The 18,375-nt window shown below is 41.3% G+C and overlaps 1 non-coding gene across 1 annotated transcript; it reads right to left on the reverse strand.

Annotated features, from left to right (window-relative positions):
- Positions 1-18,008: 18,008 nt before the first annotated feature.
- Positions 18,009-18,116, reverse strand: LOC112725835 (small nucleolar RNA R71). Its single transcript, XR_003164917.1, has one exon. It is a non-coding gene; the product is annotated as a small nucleolar RNA R71 (small nucleolar RNA).
- Positions 18,117-18,375: the final 259 nt, after the last annotated feature.

An 18,375-nucleotide genomic window follows, 5' to 3' on the forward strand; every position in this document is an offset into this window, starting at 1 on the left:
TTTTCAAAAGGTGGAAGTCCTTCGGCAAGGTTGGACGGGAGTTGAATATGCTTTGTTAAGATTGTTGGAGACTTCTCTACCTAGGTTGTCGTCTATTCTTTCATTTGAGTGGGTAAAACTTATCTCTATTAGCTTTATTGTCCCACTTGAGTATGGTATTCTTGAAACGGATGGTCAACTTAGGAGACTTTGTGGAATGAAGCGTAAGAGAAGAATGTTTAGTGGCTGGAGTTGCAAATCAAAACTCATCAAGGTTGTGATTTCAAGAGCTAGATGCAAGTGTCGGACTGGTGATCAATTGGTTAGATATAAGAGAAGAGTTTGGTACTTCAAGAGAATTCGGATTGCTTGCCACCTGGTTGGAACAATGATGATCCACTTAAGGACGGGTGTAGAAACAAGATTTGGGATCCCGGCATACAAGAGGATCAACTTTGGGAGCTCAAAGCTTGTGAGAAACTTCATTAAGGCTTGGTGAATTAACTTGGAAATGTTGGAGCTTATTGGAAGTACAAGCGTTGGTCGAAGTTTTAAGATGAGTTCAAGCACAAGCCACCATGACAAGAAGCTCACCAAATGTCCAACTTAAGGACAATAACTAAAAGTGCTAGGTGGGAGACACCCCACCATGGTAAATTCTTCCTATTTTCTCTTTTATTTATATTGGTAACAAGTTGAATTTTCAATTTTAGTTGGGTTTATTTGGTTTAAGTTGTGGTTTTACTTGTTTAATAATGTTTGGCATTACTGTGATAGCTTGTTAGTTGCTTTAAAAGAAAAAAAAGGAAGCCCACGTGTGTGCGTGGCCTACGCGCACGCATCATATTGAATTTCGCTCTCTGGTACAAAAACCCGAGAGTTGTGCTGAAACCATGCGGGTGGGGTGCCAGACGCACAACCCAAACCACGCGTGCGCGTCGCTGATGCGTACTCATCATTTGCAATTTTGGCTTCCCATGCGTGAGCGTGGACGACGCGCATGCGTCGTATGTTAATGATGCCACCTCCAGTATAAAAACCCGAGAGTTCTGTGGGAACTATGCGAGTGTTGTGCGAGGAGCAAAATTCATCTCCACACGTACGCGTGACTGACGCGTACGCGTCACCCTCAAATTTCTGCTTCTCATGCGTACGCGTGACCGACGCGTACGCGTTGCCTCCCCATTATGCAACTCACGCGTGCGTGTGGACAACGCTTACGAGTCGCTTCTCTTCCCTATTTCTTTCTCCTTACTTCTCTCCTTTCTCTTTCTTTCTTCCTCCTTTCTTACTTTCTTCTTCTTCATTTTTTAACTTCTCATCCTTATTCTCTTTTATTTTCTTTTGTTTATTGTATTTGCATACTTCCATTCATTACATTTTCACCTTACTTTTGTAGCTTATTTTTATTCTCCTTCTTACGTTTCCTATTTTACCATTGGTGTTAAATTTTCTACTCAAATTTTGAAAATTTTTTGAATCATATTGGTGCTTCGTGACTTGTTTGGCATTAATAAAAATTTTTGCCCCACACACAAGATTAGTGCTTTCATCCCTTCTGACTCATTATTCTTTGTTTTTGCGCTTCATTATCATTGAGTTAGGATGGGACCAAATGCTCCCATGCTTATCACTAATCTTGTCTGTGTCAAGTCTTGTTTTCACTTGATGTTTCCAAGAATTCTTGCCATTTACTTATGCTTTGACTTTACTCTTGCATCAAGTGTTAGTTGATATGCCATTCACCTTTATTGCTTTCTCACTTGCATGTTGTAGCTACCATGTAGTTGAGAACCCTATTATTATTTGGCATTATCCCACCCATATTTTATTTGTTTGCATATCTTTGTTTGTGGGTTATTCTTCTTCCTTTCTTTCTTCTTTCAGGATGGCCACTGTTCCGAGGGTTACCTAAAACTGAAGGTCGATCTCGGATGAGATCTACTGTGGTGGCCAGAACTGTTGTGTCCGACTTGTCGACTTTGGAAGTGCTGCTAATCCTGGATCACCGGAGGGTGGTGGTACCTGCAAGAGACTCCGATGCTTAAGTTAGCATGGGCTTTAAGCAGGTACTTTTTGTAGAATCAGAGTATGAGTTATACCTGGGTGCTCCAGTGTATTTATAGTGGTGTGGGCTGACCTTTCTAGATAAGATAAGTTAGTTATCTTATCTTATGTTTAAGTGAAGTTATCTTATCTTTAAGGGAAACCACCTTTATCTTTCTGGGCTTTAGCTGCCTTTAGATTGGGTTGTGTCCCTTCATCTAGGCCTGCTTGGGCTTCTTATGACGATTTGGCCAAACTCTTTTGAGAAGAGGTTGGGGATCCTAACCTGAAGAGGTCGGTCGCTTTGTCTTCAAACAGCCCAGGTCGGATAGCTCGACCTAGGGTATGAACAGTGCCCCTGCTTAAGCTCGGTCTTTCCTTTGAGGTCGTGTTTTTACGCTTCGACCCCTTTTGGGGAAGCCGTGCTCGAGCATTTTTCCTTTTGTCGATCTCCAATATAACTCCCCTTGGAGCTCTTTGAATATGAACCGTTTCTTTCTCCCTTTAGTTGTGGCATGCATTTCGCTTTTTTTTCGAAAGGTGCGAGGGTTTAAAAGCTCGTTAATATCCCTTCGCCGTTTCCTTTTTCCCTCTCTGGTACTTCATTTTTGAAATTTTCGAAGGTGTCATTTTACAGTTTCTTTCTCTAATTCCTCTTTGTCTTCTTTGCTCATCGTTTGTAAGACGTTTTGTTCCTTCTGATATCTTCTTATTTACACGCCCCTAAGCTTTCCATCTCCTTTGCTTGAGAGAATTTTGTTGGCGCATATTTGGTCGCTTGCTTCTTCCTGATCCTTCCTTCGTGCTTGCTTCTTCTTCATCTACAAGTTGGTATTTTCTTTTCCTTTTATGTTTTCGAAAGTCACCTTATTGTATGTCTCCATCGTACTGTTGCATGTGATTTTTACTAATTTTGTCTCTGAGAATCTTGACCCCTTCGAAAAAGGTTGTGTCTTTCCTTTCGACATTCTGTTTTCACAATTTTCTGAAAAAGCTTGCATCTTTATTGTGATCCTTGCACTCTTTTGTTATGATGTGTTCCTCGTAGTTTTCGCTTCCTTAGGGCTTTATTGTCGTTGTTCCTGTTTCTTTCATCCTTGCATGTCCTCGTCTTTGGGTTTATTACTTTTGTTTGAATTGTTAGTAAAGAAAGATTGTAGTTTTGATGAATTTTGTTGATGATGATGGGTTTCTTGCTACTTTGTGTAGAGTGATGTTACTAGAGAAGGATTGTGTTTTTTGTTGAGAGATGTTAGGGTATAGACTGTCGATTTCCTTCTTTCCGGGTTCTTGCCTTGTTACTACCTCCAAAGGGTGCCCCTGGACTTTAGTGTGAATCCTGGGGTTTTCCTTTTACTGCCGTGTCTGACTCTTGATGTTCATATGTTATTGTCAGAGTTGTCTCCTGATTGCCCGAGTTGCTTGGTAGTGACCCCTCTTTTTTCTTTTTCTCACTGTAGGGATAGTTGGCCTATGTCTTCACGAAAGAATATCGTCGAGATGTCTTCGAGAGTACTTGATGGTATGGCTGACTGGGTAGATTCAATAGTTCTAATGTGTATCACGGTGGTCGATCCGGAGTACTGTGAGAAGCTTAGAAAATTTCGTAGAATTTGTAGTAATAGGGATGATGAAAAGAACTATGAGCTGGTGTCCCCTGATCCTGAAGAAAGGGTTTGCTTTCCTTCTTTAATAGGGATGATGACTATTTTTTTAGTTAACTGAGTCTCACTATTCCTTTTTCTGCTTTTGAGACCGACCTGTTGTGGTCCTGCAATATAGCCTCGTCTCAGCTCCATCCAAACTCGTGGGGTTTCATAAAAAATTTCCAACTATTGTGTTAAGAATTGGGTGTTCAACCTACCTAAACTCTTTTTCTGCATCTTTTTGTGTTGACCAAACTTGGGGTAGCTAAAAAGAAAGCCTCTTGGATTTCTTTTCGAGCTACGCAAGGAAAGAAAGTGTTCGCAATGTATGACGAGTCCTTTCGCGACTTCAAAAACTATTACTTCAAGGTCCGAGCTGTTGAGGGAGCTCGGCCTTTTTTCATAGATGAAAATAATGAACCTACTTTTCCTTTATCATGGCAAGAAAATGTGGTAGTAGTCAAGTATCCCTAGGAGAGTCTGAGTGAGATCGAGCAGGCTTTTGTGAGTGTGTTAGAGGAGAATTGGGGAGATCCTCCTCATCTTGATACGAAAAAATTTTTAGGAGATCCTTCCCACCTTTGTGCTGAACTGGGTAGTGGCCGACTTCTTTTCTATAGTTTTACTTTGTAGTTGAATTTTACCCTTTTCTGTTGGTGACTTGTTTTCTTGGTTCCTTATTTGCAGAGATGGTGAAATTTACGGACTCCATAAAACACTTTCGTAGGCTAGGAAAGCAACAGCTGCTCAAAACATCTCGGCCAAGACTGCAGAGGGAGAGTCTTCTCAGGTGCCTCCCAAGAAACCAACATCGGGTGCTTCTGGGCCGAAGAAGGTTATTCGAACTCCTCAGGTCCGGACTATCCCCTCTGACCCAGCTTGACCCTCTTCTGGTGCTGCCTCCTCCCCCATTGCTGCTGGTCCTCCTCCAAAAAGGCAGAAAACTGTTGGTCCTTATAACTTGGATGCCCAGAATTTCGATGCTGTGGGGTTTGTGGATGAACAAATTGCTCCCTATGGCCAGCTTCCCATGGATGATGTTTTTATCCTTCGCCGCTTGGATTTTATTACCAGTAATAGTATTCGGATGGCCCACATGGGTGTAGCCCTATTCTGTACTGTCCAGAGTTCCACAGTCCACACGACTAAGGCTTTTCTGGAGGATGCTAAATCAGATTTTGATAGAATCAAGGGGGTGAAGGATGAGCTTGATGCTAGGGTAATTAAGCTGGAGTTTGACCTGGAGAAAGAAAAGTCCCGAGCTACCAGGGCTGAGGCAGCTGCAAATTTGGCGGAGGAGATGGCGAAAAAATACAAGGAGTGTTACACTCTCACTTATGCCGAGATGTTGGAGTTTAAGGATAGGTTTGATTCTGCCCATGCGGATTACGCCGATCTCTAGGGTCACCTGGTAGATACTGTGACGGGGGCTTATGAAAATTTAAAAGCCCAAGTCCGAGTTCTTGCCCCTGAGCTCGACCTGACTCTCTTCAGCTTAGATAATGTGGTAGAGGATGGCAAGATAGTGCCTGCCCCGGATGATGAAGATAACAAACCTCCTTCTGCGCCGCCAGCCAAAGGTTCTTCAACTCCTTCTGCTGAGGTCGACCATCCCGAATCTGATCCTGATGTTCAAATTCTTAACCAGGAGGATGGGACTGTGGATGCCACCCACATGAATATCATTCCTTCTCCTTCTGCCACGGAGGCTACTACTGGGGAGACTTTGGACCCCTTATGATCTCTTATCTATTTGCATAGCCCGGCTTGTGGGTTTTTAAACTCTAGTTTTTTGTAACCTTTGATGTGGTAGACTTTTTGACTTTCAATTGCTTCTATGCAACTTTATTTTGAAAACAAAACACTTTTGAACTCTTGAGGTTGCCACTTAAGTGGCCTTTTGAGTCTTTAAATGTTTTTTTTATGGATATGTTTTTCTGATATGTTGTTTGTGCTTTTGCATCCTTTGTGGATTTTTACTGTAGTGCGGATAATCTACTGTCCGACCTCTTTTTGATTAGCTCTTGTTTTGTTCACTTGGCTCGTCGAGGTGATCTTGGGGCTAATTTATCCGGAAACTTTTTAGTATTCTTGTAGAACCTTTTTAGTTAGCTTGAACAATTTTGAAAGCCTTGTCGTGGAGTCGTGGCTTTTTGAGCAAAGATGTGTCCCTTTTAGCGCATGCTTTTCGTTGGTCTGACTTCTCTTGTCGGTCCGAGCTGTAGCTTTCATTGGTCCGACTTCTCTTGTCGGTCTGAGCTGTAGCTTTCGTTGGTCCGACTTCTCTTGTCAATCCAAGCTGTAGCTTTCATTGGTCCGACTCCTCTTGTCGGTCCAAGCTGTAGCTTTTGTTGGTCTGACTTCTCTTGTCGGTCCAAGCTAAGTTATTTTTAGTAATCTATTTTTTGTCAGTCCTCGTCAGGCAGCTTTTTATGCATTATTTTTTATAACTTCTTTTGTAACAGCCCAGACCACCCGCTAGCACGATATTGTCCGCTTTGGCACACAAGGCCTCACGGTTTTATCTTTGATGATAGGGATGATAGTCGAAGCCCCCCACACTCACTCGTCAAAACACGCCATGCTAGGCAGAGGTATCCACACCCTTATAAGGCATGCTTCATTCCCTTCTCCAACCGATGTGGGACCTTACAATCCACCCCCCTAAGGGAGCCCAGCGACCTCGCTGCCACATCGATCCGGGCTCCGGGTCTGATACCATTTGTAACAGCCCAAACCACCCGCTAGCACGATATTGTCCGCTTTGGCACACAAGGCCTCACAGTTTTGCCTTTGACGATATCGATGATAGCCGAAGCCCTTCACACTCACTCGTCAAAATGCATCATGCTAGAGAGAGGTATCGATACCCTTATAAGGCATGCTTCGATCCCCTCCCCAATCGATGTGGGACCTTACAATCCACCCCCTAAGGGAGCCCAACGCCCTCGCTGGCACATCGATTTGGGCTCCGGCTCTGATACCATTTATAATAGCCCAGACCACCCGCTAGCACGATATTGTCCGCTTTGGCACACAAGGCCTCACAGTTTTGCCTTTGACGATAGGCATGACAGCCGAACCCCCTCCCCCCACACTCACTCGTCAAAACGCGTCATGCTAGGGAGAGGCATCCACGCCCTTATAAGGTATGCTTCGTTCCCCTCCCCAACCAATATGGGAACTTACATCTTGCATTAATCTATTTTTATCGCTTTCACCTTGCCGACTTCTTCATAATCGAACGATGAATTTGGTTTTCACCTTGTCGATCTTGTTGTAATCGGGCGATGAATTTGGTTTTCACTTAGCCGACCTTGTTGTAATCAGACGATGAATTTTTGCACTCAGATTAATGCGTCTTGGTAGGAAACTTTATTGGGGAATCTGAAAAAACTTTATTCAAGTAGAAAATAGGCATATAGACAAGAATATATACATATGAGTGCTTACCCTTCTAAATCGGGCAATTTTGTATATCTTGGCTTGGAGCCTCATTCAAAAACCTTTTCAGAAAAAAGAGTGCACCTTGACCTAAGATCTTTATTACTTTCTAACTATAGTACCTTCTTAGGTTACAGGCATTCCATGACCTTGGTAGATCTCGTCCCTCGAGGTCAGACACGTTGTAGTAGCATTTTCCCAGTACCTCTACAACTCGGTAAGGTCCTTTCCAGTTAGCTGCTAGCTTTCCTTCTCCTAATCGACCTGCTCCGATGTCATTTCGGATTAAGATGAGATCGTTGTTAGCGAAGCTTTGCTGAATTACCCTCTGATTATACCTTGAAGTCATTCGACGCTTTAATGCTTCCTCTCTAATCCGAGCTCTTTCTCGGACTTCTGGAAGTAGGTCGAGTTCTTCCCTTTGATTTTGGGAGTTGGCCTCTTCATTGTAGAGGATCATTCTGGGGGATCCTTCCTCTATCTCCACTGGGATCATTGCCTCCATTCTGTAAGCAAGTCGGAAGGGTGATTCTCCTGTGGTGGAATGTGGAGTTGTTCGATATGCCCATAGGACTTGTGGGAGCTCTTCGGCCCAAGCTCCCTTTGCGTCCTGTAGTCTCTGTTTTAGCCCAGCTAGTATGACTTTGTTGGCAGCTTTTGCCTGTCCGTTAGCTTGTGGATGTTCTACGGATGTAAATTGGTGCTTTATTTTCAGGTCAGCTACCAAGTTCCTGAAACCTGTATCAGTGAATTGAGTGCCATTATCTGTGGTGATGGAATAAGGGACCCTAAACCTTGTAATAGTGTTCCTGTATAGAAATTTTTGACTTCTTTGAGCGGTGGCATTAGCTAGGGGCTCTGCCTCAATCCATTTTGTGAAGTAGTCTACCCCTACAATGAGGAACTTGACTTGTCCCGACCCTTGAGGAAATGGTCCGAGGAGGTCGAACCCCACTTTGCAAACGTCCAAGGTGACGTTACATTGATGAGTTCTTCTGGTGGAGTGATGTGGAAGTTAGCATGCTTTTGACATGGTGGGCATGTCTTGATGAATTATGTTGCCTCTTTTTGTAAGGTCGGCCAGAAGAATCCAGCTCGGAGTACCTTTTTAGAGAGAGCTCATGCCCCGAGATGGTTGCCATACATACCACTGTGTATTTCTTCTAGAACTTCCTTTGTGTTGGAGGTCGGCACACATTTCAAGAGGGGTGCTGAAATCCCTTTCCTATATAAGATGTTGCCAACTATGGTGTAGTGCTATGCTTCTCGTACAAGTCTCTTTACCTCCCTTTTGTCTGTGAAGAGTGTCTCTGTTTTGAGGTAATTGATTATGAGGGTCATCCACCCTTGATCCTGACCAGATATGGTTAGGACCTTTTCTTCCTCTGTGATTGATGGGCTTTGCAATGTTTCCTGGATGAGGCTTCTGTTACTGCCTCCTGGTTTGGTGCTGGCTAGTTTTGAGAGTGCATTCATCCGAGCATTCTGTTCTCGAGGTATATGTTGGACCTCATATTCCCCGATCTGTCTGAGCTATTTTTTTGTTTTGTTGAGATATTTTTTCATGGTAGGGTCCTTAGCTTGGTAGCTCCCTTCTATTTGTGAGGTAACTAGTTGTGAATCATTAAAGATGGTAAGTTTTTGAACTCCTACCTCCTTAGCCAGCCTCAAACCAGCTAGTAATACCTCATATTCAGCTTGATTATTTGAAGCAGGGAATTTGAACTTTAGTGAGAGTTCGATTTGGATTTCCTGATCACTTTCTATTATCACACCTGCGTCACTCCCGGTTTTGTTTGAAGAGCCGTCCACGTAGAGATTCCATTTTGTGGGAGTTCTCGGGGTATCAGTGTACTCGGCAATGATGTCGGCCAGATACTGTGATTTGATGGCTATCCGAGCTTCATATTGAAGATCGAATTCGGACAACTCAATCGCCCACTGCAGGATTCTTCCAGCTAAGTCTGTCTTCTATAGGATGCCCTTTATGGGCTGGTCGGTCTGAACTTTGATAGTGTGAGCTTGAAAGTATGGGCAGAGTCGTTGAGACATGAGTATGAGGGCATAGGAGAACTTTTCTATCTTTTGATAGTTCAATTCGGCTCCTTGTAAAGCTTTGCTAATGAAGTTGATGGGTTGTCGCCCCCTTTCGTCCTCTCTGACTAGTGCTGAGGCTATTGCCTGATTTCCTACTGCGAGGTATAATACGAGTGCTTCTTCCTCCCGTGGTTGGGTAAGAATGGGTGGTTGCCCCAAGAATTTTCTGAAATCTTGGAAGGCTTGCTCGCACTCTGCGGTCCATTCAAACCTCTTTCCTTTCCTTAATATGGCGTAAAAGGGGAGGGATCTTATGGCTTACCCTGCTAGAAACCTGGATAGGGCTGCCAGTCTTCCGTTGAGTTGTTGTACTTCTTTGATGCAGGTTGGACTTTTCATGTCGAGTATAGCCCGACATTTATCTGGGTTCGCCTCAATTCCTCTTTGCGTGAGCATGAAGCCCAAGAATTTACCAGCTGCTACCGCGAAGGTGCATTTTGCGGGATTAAGTCGCATATCATACTTTCTGATGGTGTCGAACACTTTGGCGAGGTCGGGCAACAAGGATTTCTCACTTTGTGTTTTTATCAGCATATTGATGAGCGGATAATTTATACGCTTTTTGGCATTGTTTTTAGTATGTTTTTAGTAGAATCTAGTTACTTTTACGGATGTTTTTATTAGTTTTTATGTTAAATTCACATTTCTGGACTTTACTATGAGTTTGTGTGTTTTTCTGTAATTTCAGGTATTTTCTGGCTGAAATTGAGGGACTTGAGCAAAAATCAGATTCAGAGGTTGAAGAAGGACTGCTGATGCTGTTGGATTCTGACCTCCCTGCACTCAAAATAGATTTTCGGGAGCTGCAGAACTCAAAATGGCACGCTTCCAATTGTGTTGGAAAGTAGACATCCAGGGCTTTCCAGCAATATATAATAGTCCATACGTTGGCCGAGTTTAGACGACGTAAAAGGGCGTTGAACGCCAGTTTTACGCTGCTGTCTAGAGTTAAACGCCAGAAACACATCACAAACCAGAGTTGAACGCCATAAATACGTTACAACCTGGCGTTCAACTCCAAAAAGAGCCTCTGCATGTGTAACATTCAAGCTCAGCCCAAGCACACACCAAGTGGGTCCCGGAAGTGGATTTATGCATCAATTACTTACTTCTGTAAACCCTAGTAGCTAGTTTATTATAAATAGGACTTTTTACTATTGTATTTGACATCTTTGGATTATATTTTGATCTATTGATCACGTTTGGGGCTGGCCATTCGGCCAGGCCTATCCTTCATCACTTATGTATTTTTAACGGTAGAGTTTCTACACTCCATAGATTAAGGTGTGGAGCTCTGCTGTTCCTCAAAGATTAATGCAAAGTACTACTGTTTTTCTATTCAATTCAACTTATTCCGCTTCTAAGATATTCATTCGCACTTCAACCTGAATGTGATGAACGTGACAATCATCATCATTCCCCACGAACGCATGCCTGACAACCACTTCCGTTCCACCTTAGATTGAATGAGTATATCTTGGATCTCTTAATCAGAATCTTCGTGGTATAAGCTAGATTGATGGCGGCATTCATGAGAGTCCGGAAAGTCTAAACCTTGTCTGTGGTATTCCGAGTAGGACTCTGGGATTGAATGACTGTGACGTACTTCAAACTCGCGAGTGCTGGGCGTAGTGACAGACGCAAAAGGAGGGTGAATCCTATTCCAGTATGATCGAGAACCTCAGATGATTAGCCGTGCTGTGACAGAGCATTTGGACCATTTTCACAAGAGGATGGAACGCAACCATTGACAACGGTGATGCCTCCAGACGATTATCCATGCAGTGACAGCGCATCGGACCATTTTCCAGAGAGGATCAAAAATAGCCATTGACAATGTTGATGTCCTTACATAAAGCCAGCCATGGAAAGGAGTAGGATTGATTGGATGAAGACAGCAGGAAAGCGGAGGTTCAGAGGAACGAAAGCATCTCTATGCGCTTATCTAAAATTCTCACTAATGATTTACATAAGTATTTCTATCCCTATTTTATTATTTATTTTCGAAAACTCCATAACTATTTTATATCCGCCTGATTGAGATCTACAAGGTGACCATAGCTTGCTTCATACCAACAATCTCCGTGAGATCGACCCTTACTCACGTAAGGTTTATTACTTGGACGACCCAATGTACTTGCTGGTTAGTTGTATCGAAGTTGTGAATGAAAAATAATTTATTAAGACGGGCGTACAGAGTTTTTGGCGCCGTTGCCTGAGATCACAATTTTGTGCACCACATATCGTCTATGTAAACCTCCATTAGTTTCCAGATGTGGTCTGCGAAGACTTTGTCCATCAATCTTTGGTAGGTAGCTCCTGCGTTTTTGAGCCCGAATGGCATGACAATATAGCAGTAATTTGCTTTTGGGGTTAGGAACTATATCAGAGGTCGGCGTTATCCTTTAGGAACTATATCAGAGACTCATTTACGTGTCCCTTTAAAGTTGCCCCTATGTTTGTTGTCTTATCCGGGCATCGCCGATTTGGACTTCTTTAGTCCCGCCTTCAGGTTGTGGACGAAGTTCCTCGCGAGCTCGTATTCCCCCGAGTTTGATAGTGTTGACTTCCCCTCCTTTTGGGTTGCCTTTAAGGTTCAGACTTTCATTGTAACAGCATCACGCAATTTTTTGGTCTCCTTTTATCGTGGTGATCCCTTCTGGAGTTGGGAACTTCATGCATAGGTGTGGAGTCGAGACCACTGCAGCGAGCTGGTTCAGTGTTGTCTGACCTATTAGGGCGTTGTAAGCTGAGCTCACGTCGACTACGATGTAGTCTATGTTGAGTGTCCTTGACTGTGTTCCCTTTCCAAAGGTTGTGTGTAGTGAGATATATCCAAGTGGTTGGATTGGAGTGTCTCCCAGTCCGAACAAGTTATTCAGATATGCTCTGAGCTCTTTATTTGCAAACCGAGTTTGTCGAAGACGGATTTAAACAAGATATCCGCGGAGCTTCCTTGGTCTACCAGTGTTCTGTGGAGATTAGTGGTGGCCAATATGATAGTGATGACCATGGGATCATCATGTCCCGGGATGACGCCTGTTGTATCTTCTTGGGTAAAAGTAATAGTGGGAAGGTCGGATGACCTCTCTCCTTCCCCGACATGATATACCTCTTTAAGGTGTCTTTTGCGAGATGATATAGGGATCCCTCCTCTTGCGAATCCTCCATTTATCATATGAACATGTCTCTCGGGAGTGTGGGGTGGTCGTTCAACCCGTCCGACCTCTTCGTCTCTTCTTCTTTTTCTTGGTTCATCCGTTTTGCTGGCTAAGTACCAATCTAGTCATCCTTCTCTTACCAATTTCTCTATGACATTCTTTAGGTGGAAGCACTCGTTAGTAGGATGTCCGTAAATTTGGTGGTACTCACAGTACTCTGTCCGACTTTCTCCTCCTTTTTTTCCTTTGATTGGACGAGGTGCTAAGATCTTCTCAATGTTGCATATTTCTCGGTAAACATCCACAAGAGACACCTGAAGAGGGGGTGTAATTGTTGTATTTTCTAGGCTTCTCACCGGGTTGATCTTCTTTTTTCTTAGACTCTTTATCCTTGTCCCGAGAGAGGTAGGAGAATCCAGCTTTTGAGATCTCTCCTAACGGAGAATTCTCTTCCATGTTAATATACTTTTCTGCCCATTTTTGTACTTCGTTCAGAGATGTTGGATGCTTTTTTGATATGGAGTGACTAAAAGGTCCTTCTCTCAGGCCATTGATGAGTCCCATAATGGCTGCTTCTGTGGGCAGACTTTGTATGTCCAGACACGCTTTGTTGAATCTTTCCATGTAGTTACGACGAGTTTCCCGATCTCTTTGCTTGATTCCTAGTAGGCTCGGGGCATGTTTGGCTTTGTCCTTCTGGATGGAGAATCTGGCAAGGAATTTTTTGGCTAGGTCGTCAAAACTTGTGATGGATCTGGGAGGCAAACTATCAAACCACTTGATTGCTGTCTTTGTTAAGGTAGTCGGGAAGGCCTTGCATCGAATGGCGTCCGAGGCATCAGTGAGGTACATTCTGCTTCTAAAACTACTGAGATGATGACTTGGATCTGAGGTACTGTCGTAGGGGGTCATGTCGGGAGCTTTAAAATCATTTGGAACTTTAGCTTTCATGATCTCTTTGGTGAAGGGATCTTGGTCCTTGTGGGGGCTGTCATCGTGACTGGTCTGAATGGTTTTAGCTTTGAGATCAGCCTCGAGCTTTAGGAGCTTGTCTTCTAACTCTCGGCGTCGCCTAGTTTCTCTCCGGAAGTCACTCTCGGCTTCTCGTTGATATTTAGCCTCCTGTTCGAGCTGTTTAAGGCGATTCTCCTGTTTCGTGTTTGGAGACTGCTTGTCTCCCTTAGTTTGAGGCACATCTTTTGATGTGGCATCCGTATTTTTAAGCGGAGTTCTTTCTTCTAAACCTGAGTTTTGATCGTTGTCAAGGTTGTCCGCCATGATGATGGGGTGACTTTCCAGGTTCCCCTGCAACGGCGCCAATGTTCCGAGGGTTACCTGAAACTAAAGGTCGATCTCAGATGAGATCTGCTGTGGTGACCGGAACTGTTGTGTTCGACTTGTCGACTTTGGAGGTGCTGCTGATCCTGGATCACCAGAGGTTGGTGGTACCTGCAAGAGACTCCGATGCTTAAGTTAGCATGGGCTTTAAGCAGGTATTTTTTGAAGAATCAGAGTATGAGTTATACCTGGGTGCTCCAGTGTCTTTATAGTGGTGTGGGCTGACCTTTCTAGATAAGATAAGTTAGTTATTGATGAGCGGATAATTTATACGCTTTCTGGCATTGTTTTTAGTATGTTTTTAGTAGGATCTAGTTACTTTTAGGGATGTTTTTATTAGTTTTTATTTTAAATTTACATTTCTGGACTTTACTATGAGTTTGTGTGTTTTTCTGTGATTTCAGGTATTTTCTGGCTGAAATTGAGGGACTTGAGCAAAAATCAGATTCAGAGGTAGAAGAAGGCCTGCTAATGCTGTTGGATTCTAACCTCCCTGCACTCAAAGTGGATTTTCTGGAGCTACAGAACTCAAAAAGGCGTGCTTCCAATTGTGTTGGAAATTAGACATCCAGGTCTTTCCAGAAATATATAATAGTCCATACTTTGGCCGAGTTTAGATGACGCAAAAGGGTGTTGAACGCCAGTTCTACGCTGCAGTCTGGAGTTAAACGCCAGAAACATGTTACAAACTGGCGTTCAACTCCAAGAATGACCTCTCCACGTGTAAACTTTAAGCTCAGCCCAAGCACACATCAAGTGGGTCCCGGAAGTGGATTTATGCATCAATTACTTACTTCTGTAAACCCTAGTAGCTAGTTTAGTATAAATAGGACTTTTTACTATTGTATTAGACATCTTATGATTTTTAGTTCATCTTTAGATCATATTGATCACGTTGGGGGCTGGCCTCTCGGCCATGCCTGAACCTTCATCACTTATGTATTTTCAACGGTAGAGTTTCTACACTCCATAGATTAAGGTGTGGAGCTCTGCTGTTCCTCACGAATTAATGCAAAGTACTACTGTTTCTCTATTCAATTCAACTTATTCTGCTTCTAAGATATTCATTCACACTTCAATATGAATGTGATGAACGTGACAATCATCATCATTCCCCTACAAACGCGTGCCTGACAACCACTTCCGTTCCACCTTAGATTGAATGAATATCTCTTGGATCTCTTAATCAGAATCTTCGTGGTATAAGCTAGATTGATGGTGGCATTCATGAGAGTCCGGAAAGTCTAAACCTTGTCTGTGGTATTCCAAGTAGGATTCAGGGATTGAATGACTGTGACGAACTTCAAACTCGCGAGTGCTGCGCGTAGTGACAGACGCAAAAGGAGGGTGAATCCAATTCCAGTATGATCGAGAACCTCAGATGATTAGCTGTGCTGTGACAGAGCATTTGGACCTTTTTCACAAGAGGATGGAATGTAGCCATTGACAACGGTGATGCCCTTACATAAAGCTTGCCATGGAAAGGAGTAAGACTGATTGAATGAAGACAGCAGGAAAGCAGAGATTCAGAGGAACAAAAGCATCTCTATACGCTTATCTGAAATTCTCACCAATGATTTACATAAGTATTTCTATCTTTATTTTCTATTTATTTATTATTACTATTCGAAAATTCCATAACCATTTGATATCCGCCTGACTGAGATTTACAGGATGACCATAGCTTGCTTCATACCAACAATCTCCGTGGGATCGACCCTTACTCACGTAAGGTTTTATTACTTGGACGACCCAGTGCACTTGCTGGTTAGTTGTGCGAAGTTGTGAAGTTATGTCTGGACCATGGTATTTTGCACCAGTTGTGGTGCCATTTCCAGGGAGAGAACGAACAACAAATTTTACAACCTCAGAGTAACAATTTCGCATACTAAGTTTTTGGCGCCGTTGCCGGGGATTGTTCGAGTTTGGACAACTGACGGTTCATCTTGTTGCTCAGATTAGGTAATTCTCTTTTTATTTTCTTTTCAAAAAAGTTTTCAAAATTCTTTCAAAAATTTTTCTTTATTTTCGTTTTTCAAAAGAATTATTTTCGAAAAATTTTTTTTTTAATTATTCTATGGCTTCAAAACTTTCAAGAATGAATTCTAGAGTTTCATGGTAACATGTTGAATCCTATCTGGCTATAAAGCCATACCCAAACTGCTTTGGGATTGGTCTTCAACTAATCACCACAATGCATGTAATTCCATCCTAAAGCTGACTGGCTATTAAGCCATGTCCAACCCTTTGATTGGAGCTTTGGGCTAATATTGAAAGATTCCTAGAATTCTTCTTAAAGATTTTGGATTTCTTATTTTCTTTTTCCATATGTTTTTCGAAAAAAATTAAAAGAAAATACAAAAAAAATTTATAAAATCATAAAATCAAAAATATTTTTATGTTTCTTGTTTGAGTCTTGCGCATTATTTTAAGTTTGGTGTCAATTGTATCTCCATTTGCATTTTTCGAAAAAATGCATTCATGCATTGCATTCTTCATGATCTTCAAGTTGTTCTTGGCCAGTCTTCTTGTTTGATCTTCATATTTTCTTGTTTTGTGTCTTTTCTTGTTTTTCATATACATTCTTGCATTCAGTGTCTATACATGAAAAATTTCTAAGTTTGGTGTCTTGCATGTTTTCTTTTCTTGAAAATTTTTCAAAAAATAAATTCTTGATGTTCATCTTGACATTCAAAGTGTTCTTGGTGTTCATCTTGACATTCATAGTGTTCTTGCATTTATCACATGTTTTGATCCAAAAATTTTCATGCATTGAGTCTTTTTCATGTTTTTCTCTCTCATCATTAAAAATTCAAAAATAAAAAAAATATCTTTCCTTTTTCTCTCATAAAATTCGAAAATTTGAGTTGACTTTTTCAAAAATTTTTAAAAATTTAGTTGTTTCTTATGAGTCAAATCAAATTTTCAATTTAAAAATCTTATCTTTTCAAAATCTTTTTCAAAAATCAAATCTTTTTCATTTTTCTTATTTATTTTTGAAAACTTTAAAAATATTTTTCAAAAATCTTTTTCTTAATTTTATATCATATTTTCGAAAATATCATCAACAATTAATGTTTTGATTAAAAAATTTCAAGTTTGTTACTTACTTGTTAAGAAAGATTCAAACTTTAAGTTCTAGAATCATATCTTGTGATTTCTTGTGAATCAAGTCATTAATTGTGATTTTAAAAATCAAATCTTTTTCAAAACTAATTTCAATCATATCTTTTCAAAAATATCTTTTTATTTTATCTTTTTCAAATATCTTTTCTAACTTCTTATCTTCTTATCTTTTAAAAATTAAATTTCAAATCTCTTTCAACTAACCACTTAACTTTTTATTTGATTCTTATCTTTAGTAAAACTGCCCAACTAACTTTTTACCTTTAATTTTCGAAAATCCCTTCCCTCTTTTTCAAAATTTCTTTTTAATTAACTAATTATTTCAATTTTTGATTTTAATTTTATTTCATTCCTAATTTTCGAAAATTACTAACCTTTTTCAAAAACTATTTTCGAAATTAACTTTAAATTTTAATTTTTAATTTTCGAAATTTCTCTCACCTCTCAACTTCTTCTATTTATTTATTCATCTACTAACACTTCTCTTCATCTCATATCTCTGCTCTCCTTACCCTTCTGTTTGGATTCTCCTTTCTTTTCTCTTCTACCCTTCTTTTCTTCTACTCACAATAAGGGAACCTCTATACTGTGGTAAAAAGGATCCCTATTTTTATTTTTCTGTTCCCTTCTCTTTCATAAGAGCAGGTGCAAGGACAAGAACATTCTTGTTGAAGCAGACTCTGAACCTGAAAGGACTCTAAAGAGGAAACTAAGAGAAGCTAAAATACAACAATCCAAAGACAACCTTACAGGAATTTTCGAACAGGAAGAGGAGATGGCAGCCGAAAATAATAATAATGCAAGGAGGATGCTTGGTGACTTTACTGCACCTAATTCCAATTTACATGGAAGAAGCATTTCCATTCCTGCCATTGGAGCAAACAATTTTGAGATGAAACCTCAATTAGTTTCTCTAATGCAGCAAAACTGCAAGTTTCATGGACTTCCATCTGAAGATCCTTTTCAGTTCTTAACTGAATTCTTGCAGATCTGTGACACTGTTAAGACTAATGGAGTAGATCCTGAACTCTACAGGCTCATGCTTTTCCCGTTTGCTGTAAGAGACAGAGCTAGAATATGGTTGGACTTTCAACCTAAGGATAGCCTGAACTCTTGGGATAAGCTGGTCAAGGCTTTCTTAGCCAAGTTCTTTCCTCCTCAAAAGCTTAGTAAGCTTAGAGTGGATGTTCAAACCTTCAGACAGAAAGAAGGTGAATCCCTCTATGAAGCTTGGGAGAGATACAAGGAATTGACCAAAAAGTGTCCTTCTAACATGCTTTCAGAATGGACCATCCTGGATATATTCTATGATGGTCTGTCTGAATTAGCTAAGATGTCATTGGATACTTCTGCAGGTGGATCCATTCACCTGAAGAAGACGCCTGCAGAAGCTCAAGAACTCATTGACATGGTTGCTAACAACCAGTTCATGTACACTTCTGAGAGGAATCCTGTGAGTAATGGGACGCCTCAAAAGAAGAGAGTTCTTGAAATTGATACTCTGAATGCTATATTGGCCCAGAATAAAATATTGACTC

This window comes from Arachis hypogaea, chromosome 11 (assembly GCF_003086295.3).
Source record: "Arachis hypogaea cultivar Tifrunner chromosome 11, arahy.Tifrunner.gnm2.J5K5, whole genome shotgun sequence".
In the NCBI taxonomy this organism is placed as follows: domain Eukaryota; kingdom Viridiplantae; phylum Streptophyta; class Magnoliopsida; order Fabales; family Fabaceae; genus Arachis; species Arachis hypogaea.